The sequence below is a fragment of the Procambarus clarkii genome, chromosome 10 (assembly GCF_040958095.1).
Source record: "Procambarus clarkii isolate CNS0578487 chromosome 10, FALCON_Pclarkii_2.0, whole genome shotgun sequence".
NCBI lineage: Eukaryota > Metazoa > Arthropoda > Malacostraca > Decapoda > Cambaridae > Procambarus > Procambarus clarkii.
This window is the reverse complement of record NC_091159.1, coordinates 27632523-27650042: the sequence shown is the minus strand read 5'-3', so window position 1 is coordinate 27650042 and position 17520 is coordinate 27632523. Positions and strand designations below refer to the sequence as shown.

At 41.0% G+C, this 17520-nt stretch overlaps 2 protein-coding genes and 1 long non-coding RNA gene across 4 annotated transcripts in view; all 3 read right to left on the bottom strand.

The window, feature by feature from the left end:
• Positions 1-17520, bottom strand: part of LOC138363025 (uncharacterized) — a 439332-nt gene that overhangs the window by 19731 nt on the left and 402081 nt on the right. The gene's annotated exons all lie outside the window — the stretch shown is intronic.
• The window catches only part of LOC123745994 (uncharacterized), a 153173-nt gene that overhangs the window by 19731 nt on the left and 115922 nt on the right, over positions 1-17520 (bottom strand). The window lies entirely within an intron of this gene.
• The window catches only part of LOC138363024 (uncharacterized), a 49231-nt gene continuing 31882 nt past the window's right edge, over positions 172-17520 (bottom strand). Inside the window, exon 6 of the mRNA XM_069321791.1 lies at positions 172-239. The gene's annotated coding sequence lies outside the window, so the exon portion shown is untranslated. The remainder of the gene's footprint in view (positions 240-17520) is intronic.

Sequence of the window (17520 nt, the reverse complement as noted above, 5' to 3'; positions counted from 1 at the left end):
CAAGATTGTTAATACCATGTGAACGGCTTAGAGGCCTTCTTGACAGTACCTAGTCAATGATAACATCTATCGTCTACCAAATTGGAAGTGTATGTCATCATTTGTATAACTATTTGTTTTTGTGAATACACCTGGAGAGTGCTCTGGGAGTTTTTCTACTCTCCAAGCCATACCTGGGGCCAGGTTTGATGACTTGGTCCAACAGGTTGTTGCTTAAAGCAGCCCGCAGGCACACATATCTGTAACAAGTTAACCTTGTTTCAGAAATTATTGAGAAATAATGCGGAAATGATGCACTACAATGCGGTTGGTCCAGTACTTCTAGCAGAAGTGTCTAATTTGTCCCAAATTCCCAATTAGAACTCTTAATATTTCCAAGTTAGTGTAGTGACAGCCTAAGACAGCATAGAGAGCTATCAATCCACAGCGCTAAGCGTGGAGGATGTGCTGCATGAAGTCAAATTCTTGCTGAAGTCTATTTGTCTTAGAGTTTTACGTAAAAAACTATTTACTGATACTTCCTGGCATTACAAAAATGTGCATAATTCAAGGTATTTTAATAGTATGTTACGACCCTGGGTTCTTAGTTGGAAACCAGAGGTCAAATTGAATTCCAAATAATCATGTGAGAAGGATATTTATTAACAATAACATTTATACGCAGAGCTCCCGGACAGACCCCCACTCATTATGGGGGTATGTGGTTGTACTGAGAAGGGCCAATAGCTAAAGTCAAGACGTATCTAAAATAGTGGGATAGATAGGCCCAGCCCCCAAGGAACAAGGTTCCTAGTAATGATTCTATGTTTTAAATTACAGGTCTGCAGTCTAGTAGCTAATCATCTACACCACTTCAACAGGATGAATTGATACATCTCAAAATCTAACTTATTTATTAAACCCTCTAATAACCCCCCATATACATTAATACAACAAATCACTTTACCAATGTACATGGGGGGTTATTAGAGGGTTTAATAAATAAGTTAGATTTTGAGATGTATCAATTCATCCTGTTGAAATAGTGTAGATGATTAGCTACTAGACTGAAGACCTGTAATTTAAAACATAGAATCATTATTAGGAACCTTGTTCCTTGGGGGCCGGACCTATCTATCCCACTATTTTAGATACATCTTGACTCTAGCTAATGGCCCTTCTAAGTACAACCACATACCCCCATAACAAGTGGGGGCCTGTCCGGGAGCTCAGCATAAAAACGTTATTGTTAATAAATATCCTTCTCACATGATTATTTGGAACTCAATTTGACCTCTGGTTTCCAACTAAAAACCCAGGGTTGTAACATAGTACAACACTCTAGCCTGTCGTATAATATTAAATATTTAATGTAAATATTAAATATACTGTATATTAAAAAGAGACTTGGCAAGGCCCGCGGCCTTGACCGCCAAGTTCCCGGCGGTCAAGGCCGTGGGGACCTTGACCCCCTAGAACCAACGCAAGGTATACCGTTACACAGAGATCACACTAACATGATGCATCAAATGAACAAATCGACAAGGGCCGTGACGAGGATTCGAACCTGCGTCCAGGAGCATCCCAGACACTGCCTTAGCACTGACGTAGCCGAGTCGATTAAGGCAGTGTCTGGGATGCTCCCGGACGCAGGTTCGAATCCTCGTCACGGCCCTTGTGGATTTGTTCAAGGTATACCGAGCCCCACTAAACCTCTCTTCTAGGTTGATAACACGTAGTAAGACCAAAATCCTCAAGTGAAAGGCATCACTCATTGCATCTGGTGCACGACTCCCTATGGGGTAAAAGTGACACACACTGATGCATGAGTACATGCCCAAAACTGCACTTTAGTACAACAGTTTCTTGACATTGGGGAACTTTAGGAGAACGGGCTGACCGTGGACGCCAAGGGACTGGGGTGTATACTAGTGTTCCATATTAAAACATGAGTCACCTTCATGAGCCATAAAACGCATGTATAATAAGCTGCATTAACCATTCATGACAGATCAAGTGACTGGCCTGCTTAACCGCACTTAAAAGGAGGCACACCCATCATGTTCAAGGATGAGGATATAATATTTTATATGTACAAAATACCCGTTTTAATTTGGGATGACGCTGATGGAATCGCTCGTCTTAAATATCGTTAAACTGAACATGAATTTACGAAATATGGCAGCCAGCACCTCCATTTGGACTAAGAAATTAGAATAGTCATCTAGGATACGTGACAGCAGTAATTAGACTGGTGTTCAGCCGGGTACGCGCCCGTCCTCAGTGGTGACTACATCGAGACACCAAGCTTTTCTTTTATATATTTTACATTCAAGCACTTTTCTGCTGGCAGATGATATTTGGTCAAATGAGTAATATGTGTCACAGACTCGGGATTTTCAGAGAAGGGCAATAAGCTATGTCGTCGTCCGGGGGCTCTTCGGGGAAGCATGTTTAGCTGTGTATTCTGCCACCTTCCCCACAACTCTCTTGTGGGGTTGGTGGGGGGGGTGGGGGCCAACCCGACCTGTGCAGGCACTTATTAAGGTGCTACCATAACCAAGGGCTCTACGGGCTCACCATAGCCCATGCTACATGGACATTTCGTTCTGAATAGCTAAATCTAAAACAACAACAACAACCAAGGGCTCTGTTCACCAGAGAGTAGCAGAAGGTTTGCCCTGCAATATGGTATCTTCAGGCCATAAGAACATAAGAATTGACAAAACTTTCTATATTCTGTTTGGCAATAAGTCCTCTAATTAAATAAATCTCAGGATAAACAATACCCAAATTTGTAACAAAATAGACGGCAAATTCCTTGGCGTTCTCATTGATCACAAACTGAATTTCCAGGGACACATTCTAAATATATAAAAAAAAAAAGTTTCAAAAACTGTTGGAATTCTTTCTAAGATCAGATATTATGTACTTCGCCCTGCCCTGGTGACGCTCTATTACTCCCTCATCTATCCATATCTCAACTATGGTATTTGTGCTTGGGGTTCTACTACCCAAAATCATTTACGTCCTCTAATTACTCAACACAAAGCTGTTATTAGGACAATATCCAACTCTGTCCCCAGACATCACTCGGTACCCCTACTCAAATCTCTGAATATGTTAGATATTAAGTCACTGCACATCCTCTCATGTGTATTTTATATATATATATATATATATATATATATATATATATATATATATATATATATATATATATATATATATATATATATATATATATATATATATATATATATATATATATAATATAATATATATATATATATGTCGTACCTAATAGCCAGAACGCACTTCTCAGCCTACTATGCAAGGCCCGATTTGCCTAATAAGCCAAGTTTTCATGAATTAATTGTTTTTCGACTACCTAACCTACCTAACCTAACCTAACCTAACTTTTTCGGCTACCTAACCAAACCTAACCTATAAAGATAGGTTAGGTTAGGTTAGGTAGGGTTGGTTAGGTTCGGTCATATATCTACTTTAATTTTAACTCCAATAAAAAAAAATTGACCTCATACATAGAGAAAAGGGTTGCTTTATCATTTCATAAGAAAAAAATTATAGTAAATATAATAATTCAGGAAAACTAGGCTTATTAGGCAAATATATATATATATATATATATATATATATATATATATATATATATATATATATATATATATATATATATATATATATATATAACGCTGAACTGCAATGCAATCCTGACCTCAAAAGCTTCATTGAAGGTTGTAACAGAACCCATGAGCACCACACCAGAAACAAATACCGTTTTGATATTCCAAGAATACGACTTAGTCAAACTAGAAATGCTCTACAAATCAAGGGACCCAGAATGTGGAATGACCTTTCCAATCATGTTAAAGGCTGTACCTCTCTCAACCAGTTTAAGATAAAAACTAAGCACTACCTAATAAATTCCCTGTAACCTTCCTGACCCCTCTATTGTCAACCCATGTCTGTTATTTTTTTAAACAACACTGTTTGTCGACCTAATTGTATTTGTGCTGTTTTTTTCTGCCATGTTCCCCTCTTTTTTATTTTTATTTGTTCTCAACACATTTTATACTTTAATCTCAATTAGTATTAAGTTTTAGTCTTTAATGTTTTTCCTGCCCTAAACGCTTTGCGTAATAGTGGCTTTAGGCATTGTATGTACTAGCTCTATCTATAAATCTATCAATTTTTGTATAACCTCTTGTATGTATGTACTTTACCTGAATAAACATTTGAATTTTGAATTTTTTTGAAAGGACAAAGGTAACCGCAGAAGGCCTATTGGCCCATATGAGGCAGCTCCTATTTATAACCACCCAATCCCACTCATACATGTCCAACCCACGCTTGAAACAATCGAGGGACCCCACCTCTACCACGTTACTAACCTTCCATCAAGTTAGAAAGGTTAAATATCCCAAAAGGAGTCCACAGGGAAATGTTCGGTTATATAAACTATGTCTAGGTTAAGGATGCAACTGGGAGACTGGTGAACCCAGGCAGAGGGAATGCATCTTCTGTCAAACAATCACAGAAATGCCACTATTTCACTATCTCCTGGAATGTGAAGCAACCAACGACCTCAGAAGAGCTATGAGTCCCTGAGTCTTGCAGTAACCACCCTGAAGCCATCAACACTGCCACTCTTCTGGTCAAGAAAAGGTGAACCAGCAGCTGGACACCCTCAGCAATACTGTCAAGCAGTATCCTTCCACGATAGCAGCCTAACGATTTAAATGCAACCTCAGCATACAGTATACAGTATACATTTATAAAAAAAATTACCTCTTAAGGGCTATTTATGCCCGTGCCACCTCTTGGCTGGCTTGGTGCAGTTGCACCTCCACAGATCTCCAGTATCAGCTCTTGATACTGGTAATGGCTCAAATGGGCCACCACTTACGGGCTATTCATGCCCGTGCCACCTTTTGGATGGCTTAATCTTCATCTTGGACACATTCATGGGAGACATCTCCCGTCACGCAGGGTGCAGTTACACCTCCACAGATCTCCAGTATCATCTATTAATACTGATGATGGCTCAAAAGGGCCACCATTTACGGGCTATTCATGCCCGTGCCACCTTTTGGGTGGCTTCGTCTTCATCTTAACACATTCACACGGGAGACATCTCCCGTCACGCAGGGTGCAGTCACACCTCCACAGATCTCCAGTATCATCTATTGATACTGGTGATGGCTCAAAAGGGCCACCATTTACAGGCTATTCATGCCCGTGCCACCTTTTGGGTGGCTTCATCTTCATCTTCTTGGCTGGCTTAATCTTCATCAATCAATCAACCAAGGGCTCATCCTCCACAATTACAGCCCCGCTCCTGTGCCAGGTAAGTCCACTACGGGCTCACTATAGCCCGTGCTACTTGGAACTTTTTGTTCTGAACTCTGCATTCTTTAAGGACCCTACTTAAACGAAGTGTTTGACCCTGGCATTATCCTTCGCCCTGTCCTGGGGATTTGTTTGGGCTTGAGTTTCACTATTTGTTTAGTAACATCCTCTCTGGCAACTGCCAAGCTAGTCAACCTGTCCTCTTCCCCCACCAACATTTAAATGCAACATTTGTTAGGCTGAAGACATAATGTCAAGTTCCTCTTTAGTAAATACAAAGATAAAATATTTATTAAAAATACTACTCATCTCTTCGTAATTATCAGTTATCTGACCTGCCTCAGATTTTAATGGACCTATCCTTTCCCTAATCTTTGTTCGATATAAATGAAAAAAACTATGATTTGTCTTTGCTTGCCCTACTATGCGAACTTCATAATTTCTTTTTGACCTTCTCTTTTTTTTAACATTTCTAACCAGTTGGAGGAATTTAGAACATAAGAACATAAGAACAAAGGTAACTGCAGAAGGCCTATTGGCCCATACGAGGCAGCTCCTATTCTATAACCACCCAATCCCACTCATATACTTGTCCAACCCGTGCTTGAAACAATCGAGGGACCCCACCTCCACAATGTTACGCGGCAATTGGTTCCACAAATCAACAACCCTGTTACTGAACCAGTATTTACCCAAGTCTTTCCTAAATCTAAACTTATCCAATTTATATCCATTGTTTCGTGTTCTGTCCTGTGTTGATACTTTTAATACCCTATTAATATCCCCCCGGTTATGTCCATTCATCCACTTGTAAACCTCTATCATGTCACCCCTAACTCTTCGCCTTTCCAGTGAATGCAACTTAAGCTTTGTTAATCTTTCTTCATATGAAAGATTTCTAATTTGGGGAATTAACTTAGTCATCCTACGCTGGACACGTTCAAGTGAATTTATATCCATTCTATAATATGGCGACCAAAACTGAACTGCATAATCTAAATGGGGCCTAACTAGAGCAAGATATAGCTTGAGAACCACACCAGGTGTCTTGTTACTAACGCTGCGATTAATAAATCCAAGTGTCCGATTTGCCTTATTACGAACATTTATGCATTGATCCTTTTGTTTTAAATTCTTACTAATCATAACTCCCAGATCCCTTTCGCAATCCGACTTCGCAATCACAACACCATCTAGCTCGTATCTTGTAACTCTATCATCATTACCTAACCTCAGAACTTTACATTTATCAGCATTAAACTGCATCTGCCAATCCTTTGACCATTTCAAAACCCTATCTAGATCAACTTGAAGTGATAGTGAGTCCTCCTCCGAATTAATTTCCCTACCGATTTTCGTATCATCGGCAAATTTGCAAATGTTGCTACTCAAACCTGAATCTAAATCATTTATATATATTATAAACAACAGAGGTCCCAGGACAGAGCCTTGAGGCACTCCACTTACAACATTTTCCCACTCTGACTTGATTCCATTTATACTAACTCTCTGTTTCCTTTGGTATAGCCATGCCCTAATCCAGCTTAATATAGCACCCCCAATACCATGAGACTCTATTTTTTTAATCAGTCTTTCATGTGGCACTGTATCAAAAGCTTTGCTAAAGTCAAGGTATACAACATCGCAATCCTTACCACTTTCAACTGCCTCAACAATGCTAGAATAAAAAGATAACAAATTTGTTAAACATGAACGGCCATTTATAAAACCATGTTGCGACTCAATTATTAATTTATGTTTTTCAAGATGAAGACGAATTTTATATGCCATTATAGATTCGAGTAACTTTCCCACAATAGACGTTAGGTTAGTTTACAACAAAAATTTTTGTTGTAAACCGACTTCCCCATGACACTCCAACAACATCCCGCCCAGTGAACACACTATCCAATTGCAAAGTTAATTCAAATGTTGAATTCGACATTGAATCTATACTGAATATTGGGACCAGTGAGCACCGGTTGCTATGACTAGGCTGACGTCGTACACACATTGTTAGCTGGCTTCACAGTGTGTTTGGAAGAAGTTGTCTTGGAACTAAACCATACTTGCACGTTTGATTGTGCAAGGAGTCACGGTTGGATTTAACAATACGACCTGGGACAAGCCTCAAGAATCAGTTTGTCTACCTACTAGTTTTCCCTAGTTGGTAGTCGCACAAGTTTGGTACCGGCTCGTCTTGAATCTCAAATTATGTAGCGCATGGGAGGGGGGAAGAATACAGATGAACTGTTTTTGTATTTCATGGCTTCTCCCTTTTTACTGTCACGTTCGTAATGCTCGTTAGTGCGTACGTGTCTGTGTACAGAAGTACAGGATACGAATATTTCTCCGTGGGTGTTGGTTATGGCAGACGTCACGTGTGTTGTGTTTCCCGCCACAAACACCTCCATTACATGGAGGTGGTGCACTGCCTTCAACCCCGAGGCGTCTCAGCCCGCGCCTTAAACCATCTAGGTACATATGCATTTGTGCAGCTACCCTAGACTACGTGAAAGGGAGTATAGTGTGTCACAAAAAAGCTGAAACGTGACGCTAAAAATCCCCATCATACAGGATGGTTAGTCATACAGGGACCATGTGATGAGTGGTCTGCACTGGCAGACTCTGGGGGTATTATGAGGATATCATCATGAACTTCCTTCCTCCTTCCCTATCTCAGCCTCAGTCTTCCTCTCACTGCACGGGTGGAGGTCGATGGGGACCATCACTGCACGGGTGGAGATCAATGGGGACCATCACTACACAGGTGGAAATCAATGGGGACCATCACTGCACGGGTGGAGGTCAATGGGGACCATCACTGCACGGGTGGAGATCAATGGGGACCATCACTACATGGGTGGAAATCAATGGGAACCATCACTACACGGGTGGAGGTCAATGGGGACCATCACTGCATGGGTGGAGGTCAATGGGGACCATCACTGCACGGGTGGAGGTCAATGGGGACCATCACTACACGGGTGGAGGTCAATGGGGACCATCATTACACGGGTGGAGGTCAATGGGAACCATCACTGCATGGGTGGAGGTCAATGGGGACCATCACTACACGGGTGGAGGTCAATGGGGACCATCACTACACGGGTGGAGGTCAATGGGGACCATCACTGCACGGGTGGAGGTCAATGGGGACCATCACTGCACGGGTGGAGGTCAATGGGGACCATCACTGCACGGGTGGAGGTCAATGGGGACCATCACTGCACGGGTGGAGGTCAATGGGGACCATCACTACACGGGTGGAGGTCAATGGGGACTATCACTGCACGGGTGGGGGTCAATGGGGACCATCACTGCACGGGTGGAGGTCAATGGGGACCATCACTGCACGGGTGGAGGTCAATGGGGACCATCACTGCACGGGTGGGGGTTAATGGGGACCATCACTGCACGGGTGGGGGTTAATGGGGACCATCACTGCACGGGTGGGGGTTAATGGGGACCATCACTGCACGGGTGGGGGTTAATGGGGACCATCACTGCACGGGTGGGGGTTAATGGGGACCATCACTGCACGGGTGGGGGTTAATGGGGACCATCACTTCAAAATCACTCTCTCGCCTTCAAACGTTCTATAGTAAGTACATCATGCCTACAGCGCTGACCCAGTTTAAATAACGTTATCGTTCAAAGGTTTTACGTGCACGCAAGGTTATATCACTATATTGGGCATTATATTTTATTTACATTTTCGAGCATTATATCATTGCCTGAAAAGCTATGCGTACTAGTGGCTTTAGGTATTGTATGTACTACCTCTATCTCTAAATCGAACAGAATGTTTGTACTGTAACTCTGCAACTATGCATGTACTTTTCCTAAATAAATTTTCATCATCATTATTCGTGCAGGCAAGGTTATATCATTATACGTGCACGTAAGGTTATATCATTATACGTGCAGGCAAGGTTATATCATTATACGTGCACGCAAGGTTATATCATTACACGTGCACGCAAGGTTATATCGTCATACGTGCGCGTACTGACCAAGGAGGCTTAAAACAGGTTCAAGTATAATGCCTTTGCATGGTGGTCGATTCTCCTTCCAACATGGGGCAGTCATAGAGTATTGAAGATGGAGGTAGGTAGTGTCTTGTTGAGGCAGTGAGGGTCCAGTGGAGGAGAGGGCAAGGGGAACAGTGTCCAGTGGAGGAGAGGCTCCCCAGTGGGGGTTGTAACAAGATCAACTTTACTTAAAAGAAAGCATGATAGGCTTGAAAAAGGCAAGCGCGACCCGTTGCAATATTGACTATCTACACATCCATCCATCCACTTGTAAAACCTCTATCATGTTACCCCTAACTCTTCGCCTTTAATGCCAACATTAAATCAATGTTATTAATGTTATTCAGAATCAGTATTTATAGAGCAGACACCCAGCTGACAGGATGAATCTTTCATACGGTATAATACGCCTTTTTTCTCAAATGTATGTTGAAAATATTATATATATTAATGTGGGTTTATTCACAGTTATGTAAGGTGTTTTGGTCACATTGATTGGTGGAGCGTTTAGAATGGAGACAATGTGAACGAGGCAAGTTTCCAGCCATAGCTGTGAACACGGCCTAGTAGGCTCCAAGTCATATGCTTACTTCAGTACATTTGAATAAATCGGTATTTGATTTAAACGCTGTGAACCCGCCGGTTCTTTATTTGGGTGACGCGCTGTAACACAACTACCTTATGAGCGGTTCGTGAGCGATTTGGAATAGGTTCGTATCCTGGCCAGGGAGGATTAACTAGGCGGCAATCCTTAATTGTACCCCTGTTCATCCAACAGTGAATGGCTATCTAGTTATTTAATGATTTGGCGGGTCGTATTCCAAGAAAAATTAGGATTACGGACTTGCCCGAAACGCTATGCATGCTCGTGGCTTTACAAGAATGTAAGAACTCGTAGATATGTAAATACAAAATTGAAAAAAATACAATATATAACAGTCAATATGACATATGCTGGTCTCGTTATTCTGGTGATGTGCCTCTGGTGATAGATCTCCAGTTATGTCCACTCCTAAATCTCTCTCTTTCATAAGGTAGAAGTTGTATTCTTTTCATCCTGTACTGTATTTGACGTCTTTTTGCACCTACTTCTATTTTCACAACCTTGCAATTGTCACAGTTAAGTCTAATAGCCATTTCTCAGACCACCTCTCGAGATTGTCTTGTTCATATTGTAATGTATTACAGTCCTCCTCAGTTCTGATTCGCCTCATGAACTTAGCATCGTCAACAAACACGGATATAAGAATCTTACTTCCTGTTAGATCATTTATGTTGTTGTTGAAGATTCAGCTACTGGGAACAAAATCTCCAAGCAGCACGGGCCATGGTGAGCCCGTAGTGCACTTATCATTCACATGTATTAGGAACACGATAGGCACTAGTACAAACCCTTGAGGTACTCCACTCGTTACCTCTCTTCATTCTAATAGTTTGTATTTTACTATTTGCTATTTGTGCCTACAGAATCTAGCTATTAGCTATTGGACCCTGTCTAAAAAATTTACTTTTCCTCTATGATATCTACTACATATATATATTTCACACACACATCCCCAGGAAGCAGCCTGTAGCAACTAACTTCCAGGCACCTATTTACTGCTAGGTGAACCAGCTTCCACCCATGTCCCCTTGTTCTGTTAATATTCAGTGTGAACATTTCTTCTATTTCCACTCTGTAAATCCCCTTAAGTATTTTATGTTTCTATCATGTCTCCTCGCTCCCTCCCTTTTTCCTTCAGTCGCTCTTCATATCCCATCCCTCGCAACTCTGGGACGAGCCTCGTTGCAACACAAACACAACATACCCTGTTGTGTGTGTGTGTGTGTACTCACCTAGTTGTGTTTGCGGGGGTTGAGCTCTGGCTCTTTGGTCCCGCCTCTCAACCGTCAATCAACTGATGTACAGATTCCTGAGCCTACTGGGCTCTGTCATATCTACATTTGAAACTATGTATGGAGTCAGCCTCCACCACATCACTTCCTAGTGCATTCCATTTACTAACTACTCTGACACTGAAAAAGTTCTTTCTAATGTCTCTGTGGCTCATTTGGGTACTCAACTTCCACCTGTGTCCCCTTGTTCACGTCCCACCAGTGTTGAATAGTTCATCCTTGTTTACCCGGTCGATTCCCCTGAGGATTTTGTAGGTTGTTTTGTTAACAAACCTAGTAGGTTGTTTTGTGTGCGCGCGCGCGCGTATGTGTGTGTGTGTGTGTGTGTGTGTGTGTGTGTGTGTGTGTGTGTGTGTGTGTGTGTGTGTGTGTGTGTGTGTGTGAGTGAGATAGAGAGGGTCAGGAGGAGAGGACCCGTGACCGCCCTCCTACTACTCCTGCCCGTCTTTCTATTCCAGCCTCATATACAACGAGACATTTCCCGTGTGTTGCTTCACTTCATCAAAGCCTTTATCACCACCATCACCATCCTGCCCCAGCCCCTTTGCTTCCTCCGGTGGTCAGATCTGAGGTAGGATATGGGGTTACCCCCACGCCCCCGCCGCCAGGGTAGTGGGGAGGGGGGGAGGGAGGGAGGGGTTGGGGGTGATGGGGTGTCACGAGGTTGTCTTAGTGGTGTGGGTTACAGCTCAGCGTCACCCGCTCACCCCGTCCCTCGCTCCCTGTCGCCTCTCCTCAGACTTCTCCTCCTGTATGAAATCATGCATCAGGGAAAAGGGGCGAGGCCGGAGCGTCATATATGAAGTGGTGTTTATCTTGCCAGACCCAGCCCCGCTCCTGTGCCAGGTAAGTTACGGGCTCACCATAGCCCGTGCTACTTGAACTTGTTCCGAGTAGCTGAATCTATAACAACAACATCTTGCCAGAACCGTAAGAAATTTGACAAACCACAAAACCACTGAAAACTATTTTTTTTAAGTGGTAAATGGTGAGAAGGGTGTGATTTTAGACATGCTTATTTCTAAACTACTTGTGAATTAACAAATAACTTTGTAAAAAGTTAGTATTTCGATGTGGCAGTTGTTGGGTAGTGCTGCCAGGCGCTGTGCCTGCCATTACGGACAAATAATGACAAACAAACGAGATGTCTTTTGAATTCATCTTTCAAAAGTTACTCCCACAACATTAAGTTCAGTAAACAATTTCAACAACAGTAGTTGTCTGGGTACAAGTGACAGGATGAACAACCCAGCGGGTTTTCTTCCTATTGGGGAGTGTTGTACATTCTGCTATGGCGGTGTGTCCACTCACAGGATGAGTGGCGCAACCCCTCGGGGCAAAATTTAAAAAAATTTAAGTAGTAAACAACCTCAATAAAATCTCCTGTACACCACAATACAAGGGAGATTATATATTTTATTATATATATATATATATATATATATATATATATATATATATATATATATATATATATATATATATATATATATATATATATATATATGTCGTACCTAGTAGCCAGAACACACTTCTCAGCCTACTATGCAAGGCCCGATTTGCCTAATAAACCAAGTTTTCATGAATTAATTGTTTTTCGACTACCTAACCTACCTAACCTAACCTAACTTTTTCGGCTACCTAACCTAACCTAACCTATAAAGATAGGTTAGGTTAGGTTAGGTAGGGTTGGTTAGGTTCGGTCATATATCTACGTTAATTTTAACTCCAATAAAAAAAAATTGACCTCATACATAATAAAATGGGTAGCTTTATCATTTCATAAGAAAAAAATTAGAAAATATATTAATTCAGGAAAACTTTGCTTATTAGGCAAATTAGGCCTTGCATAGTAGGCCGAGTACGACGTTCTGGCTACTAGGTACAACATATATATATATATATATATATATATATATATATATATATATATATATATATGTCGTACCTAATAGCCAGAACGCACTTCTCGGCCTACTATGCAAGGCCCGATTTGCCTAATAAGCCAAGTTTTCATGAATTAATATATTTTCTCTAATTTTTTTGCTTATGATAATGATAAAGCTACCCATTTCATTATGTATGAGGTCAATTTTTTTTATTGGAGTTAAAATTGACGTAGATATATGACCAAACCTAACCAACCCTACCTAACCTAACCTAACCTATCTTTATAGGTTAGATTTAGGTTAGGTAGCCGAAAAAGTTAGGTTAGGTTAGGTTAGGTAGGTTAGGTAGTCGAAAAACAATTAATTCATGAAAACTTAGGCTTATTAGGCAAATCGAGCCTTGCATAGTAGGCTGAGAAGTACGTTCTGGCTACTAGGTACGACATATATATATATATATATATATATATATATATATATATATATATATATATATATATATATATATGTCGTACCTAGTAGCCAGAACTCACTTCTCAGCCTACTATGCATGGCCCGATTTGCCTAATAAGCCAAGTTTTCCAGAATTAATATATTTTCTCTAAATTTTTTCTTATGAAATGATAAAGCTACCCATTTCATTATGTATGAGGTCAATTTTTTTTCATTGGAGTTAATATTAATGTAGATATATGACCGAACCTAACCAACCCTACCTAACCTAACCTAACCTATCTTTATAGGTTAGGTTAGGTTAGGTAGCCGAAAAAGTTAGGTTAGGTTTAGTAGGTTAGGTCGTCGAAAAACAATTAATTCATGAAAACTTGGCTTATTAGGCAAATCGGGCCTTGCATAGTAGGCTGAGAAGTGCGTTCTGGCTACTAGGTACGACATATATATATATATATATATATATATATATATATATATATATATATATATATATATATATATATATATATATTGCCCTTGTATAAATATACAATATTGTATATTTTATTGTTTATTTTTTGTTCTGAATATTGTATATTCAAAACAGTAAACTAGGAGGATTGGTCGGTAACGTAGTCACGGCCTTAATGGGTCATAATCCTACTACCACAACTACCAACCTTACCTACTTCAGCAATAACAATATAAACATTAAACTAGCTACACTAATGATCATCATTTACACTTAAAATGGCAAAAATATCCCAATACCTTACAGACAACTTTCCAATGACTATGATCACTTTGCCAGGGCTCTGTGCAAATATGTAAGGCACAAAATTATAAACTGTGGTTGCACAAAAAAATAAACTGGCTTATTGGGCACAAAATTATAAACTGGTTGATAACGAGATCACGTCTCATTTCTGTCATGTTAAATAACTATCATGTTAAATTACCATCCTGTTTATTACCATTAACAGGCATATGACCATATACCTCTCCACCCCGAGATGAAACCGTCAAATTTTTAACACAACACTATTAAATTTGTGCACAAATGCAATGTATTTTAGTGTATTGCCGTGTATGAAAAGTGAGACGCGTGCCGGGGTGAAGAACTAGTCATGCACTTTGATAAGTTGATGTCAAAATCATATCACTCACCAGCGTCACCCGAGAGCAGTGTGTCCAGCCTTCATATACACGCTACTCTAATGCCTGACAACGTTAACGATTTAAGCAAACACAACAGCAAGTGATAGCAAGTGATAGCAAAGTGATAGCAGTGTGTGGTGACGACCTTACAAAGCTCTGGGTTTAGTTTGCGTTTGCTTCAATACTTAATACCTTCTTTCACAGACCTGCACTCGTATTTCCCAACCAGCGTGTGCCTATCTCATTTATAAATCTAATTTTTTTTTTTAATTTAAACCCATTGTTTGTGTTGTAACTTTGGCAGGTGTTTATATCTAATTTATACAGCCAGTGTTAAGACTTTTCTGTACATATCGTCCTTGTTCTCTCCTGGTTTATTTACATTCCCTTGAAAGGCTTAAGATGGTTTTCGTGTGTTTGGTAATGCCTGGGGTTAACCTTAAAAGTACACAGAAGGATCACTTAACATAATTAACATTTATTCTTTAGTACAGTGGCCAAAACCTCTCCATAACCCAAGTGGGATGACAAGGCCTACACAGTAGCTTTCATTACCAATGCTTCGACCATACCAGTCCTTGTACATACTTTTAATATATGCATCTTTTTCCTTTTAGATCCTTACTACCGGCTAAAAACTGTCGTAATAGAAAATGGCAGCAGTTCGTGAAAGTGACCTACTTTCCGTTTTCTATTTTGGATCCTATGGTAGGCTAGGAGAGGGCACTGTAGTACGACAATATCTTGACGTTGGGAAATCTTAGAAGGACGGGTTGCAGCACTCACTGAACACTGCTGGACGGTTCTCGCACCCAGAACGTGACGGTGGCTGGCCGCACGCGATAACCTCCACCCTCCATCTGCTGGCCAACGCCCTAGCAGGGAGGTAATCCCTTCACGGTTTTGGATTAAACATTTTTTATTCGAGAATTTAGTTCTTCCTAGAATCTCAAGCGTGAGACAGGTAATCGCCACGATTTTTTTACTTAATACTGGCTCGTTATCTCCACATATCTATCTATTTCTCTCACTGACTCATTCTCTCCGCCTCCGTCCTTCGTTCTGGTACTCGCACACACCATCAAACTATGGTTCGTCATCATGTTAAGTAAACACAATTAAGGGTTATTAATGTTTTAGATTTAGCTGCTCAGAACGAAATGGCCATGTAGCACGGAATATAGTGAGTCCGTAATGGGTTATTAAATAAATTAGCATGTATGTACAACACGTACTAATATTGGTCCAGTTCACTCCCGCACCTGTCCACGCACAGCCTAGTGCCTTGGGACTTGTGTGTACAGTACTAGGCTCAGGACCGTCAACAGTGGTCCCTCCTTGGGAAACTGGGGTGGAGGCCACAGGGATAAGGGGCCAGGGTCCCTTCCCCGCCACAACAATGGATGCGCATCATGGCGTCTGAATGATGAATTGAGTGTTGCCGCGGGAGGCGGCTAGTTTGTTGTGCACCCCATACTCATCCTGTGAGCGGTAGCGCAAAAAGCATTACAGAGGGCACAAAAGGTCTTTATCAGACCTCATCTTAGATTATTACATAAACAATGTCATCTATCCTTCACATTTTATAGTTACAATGTCAGCTAGTTACAGAGAATGTTCTATTATATTTACAGTTAATCATTATGCATTAATGGTAAGTTTTATCACTAATACATAATTGTTTGAGCAGTGAATATATTACAGAGTCATAGGGGAGCTGCTGTTTATTATTAGTCTTCACAATACACTACTAGTTTCCTAATCTCGTATGTCGTTTATCTACTGGGAGCGAAATATGAATACCGTAGAAGGATTTCAGGTATTTTATCCATAGTAATAAGATAGTTGCCTATCTTAGGAAAGATAGGAAAGAATCTTTTCGAAAGATAGAATCTTTCTTAGGAAAGAAAGTGGGAAAATTAGGATTAAGAACCTGCTCGAAACGTTATGCGTGCCAACGGCTGTAAGAACGTAAGAACTCTTGTATGTATATATAAAACTTATTACTCTAACGGCGGATCCAGTCTAAATAATGAACTTGTGCTAAAAAAAAATACCTGTGTATATACCGCAGATAAATTTAGACGAGGGGTTAATGTTTAATGTTTATTGACTGACACGAACATTAGCGTGGCACTTTCTTGTAGTGCCGCCGCCGCTGCCAACCAGGTGTTCCAGTAGCAGCAGAGGGGGGAAGGGGGGGTGTTCCTGGAGACTGTCAGCCCTATCTCTATACAATGCTATATATTATCAAATAACAATGGGTCCCGCCCCACCGCCATGAGTATAGGACAAGATATGGACATACTGAGAGGAAAACTTTATGAATGTGGGTGGTGTGGGGAATGAGTGGTGCGGGCGGTGTACTCGCCTAATTGTGCTTGCGGGGGTTGAGCTCTGGCTCTTTGGTCCCACCTCTCAACTGTCAATTAACTGATGTACAGATTCCTGAGCCTACTGCATGGGCTCTTCATATCTACATTTGAAACTGTGTATGGAGTCAGCCTCCACCACATCACTGCCTAATGCATTCCATCTGTTAACTACTCTGACACTGAAAAAGTTCGTTCTAACGTCCTTGTGGCTCATTTGGGTACTCAGTTTCCACCTGTGTTCCCTTGTTCGCGTACCACCCGTGTTAAACAGTTTATCTTTATCTACCCTGTCAATTCCTCTGACAATTTTGTAGATAGTGATCATGTCTCCCCTTACTCTTGTCGTCTAGCGTCGTGAGATGCATTTCTCGCAGCGTTTCTTCG